Genomic DNA, 1,072 nt, shown 5'->3' with positions numbered 1-1,072 from the left:
ACCACTATATAGACATATCAAGTTTTTGTTGAGAAATATGAGAAACGCGCCAGAAGAAAGGACGCTTTCAGCACAAAAAATCCCTGGGGGACGTAAACCAGACTTTTTCCAGAGTCACCCATACTGAATTTATATTAAGAAAAAAGTCCTCCACATTTGGGAAAGTTTCAGAAAAATCTAATGGATGGATCAAATGTTACGGGACAAAAAGTGTCATTTTGAGCCATTTTTTACCCCTTTTGATCCCCTGTGGGCACAACAGAAGTTTTCGAAAAAAAAAAAAAAATTTTTTTACTTTGCATATTTATATATTAAAATTTAATTTGTGACAAAATTTCAGGAAAAACTAATCGTCGGTTATCCGTCAATCATCCAGACTAACGGACAGACGGACCCATTGAAAACATAGGTCCCTCTCTGATAAATCGGAGGGGAAAAATGTTACTCCATACCCCTTGCTTAAAAAAAATAATAAAATGTAAATGTTTTACAGACCGACCGATGGAGTGACTTGCATACGACTAAAAATGCCTTAACATGGGTTTCCCCTTCCATTGCCAAGGAAAAGTTACAAACGTAAGTACAGCATCTATTAGGAACAGATACTACACTTTGATCTTAGCTATGTGGCCAAGGAAAAGTTACAAACATAAGTACAGCATGTAGTAAGAACAGATACTACACTTTGATCTTGGCCAAAAGGCCAAGAAAAACTGTATTTATTTGCTCCCCCACCGAGCAAATTATGCACAAGGCCGATTTTTAATGTGAGGAGTGAAGGAGAAATGGGGACCAATTCCCCAGGGAGTAGGGGAGCTGGATAGTGACAATTGGTATGAAGGGTTACCCCTACATTGACCAAGGTCTTATATGATACAGATACTACACTTTGAGATATTAAACCCTTTATTTATGTTAAAAATACATTGAAAATCAACAATGAACAAAAATCTTAGTCACATGGCCAACTCAAAAGGGGGGATTGTGGGGGTCGTTGGCCATCCTTGTCACTCCAGAACTAAACAAAATCAAAAGTTTTTTTTCCAGCTAGTATCTTCTTTCACCATAATAC

At 37.3% G+C, this 1,072-nt stretch overlaps 1 pseudogene; it reads right to left on the bottom strand.

The window, feature by feature from the left end:
* Window positions 1-571: 571 nt before the first annotated feature.
* LOC145241763 (U2 spliceosomal RNA) lies at window positions 572-715 on the bottom strand (annotated as a pseudogene).
* Between the last annotated feature and the right edge of the window lie 357 nt (window positions 716-1,072).

Source organism: Euprymna scolopes, chromosome 20 (assembly GCF_053919585.1).
Source record: "Euprymna scolopes isolate OS-2025 chromosome 20, ASM5391958v1, whole genome shotgun sequence".
NCBI lineage: Eukaryota > Metazoa > Mollusca > Cephalopoda > Sepiida > Sepiolidae > Euprymna > Euprymna scolopes.
Note: the sequence above shows the minus strand (reverse complement) of the source record. Positions and strands in the feature narration are given on the sequence as shown.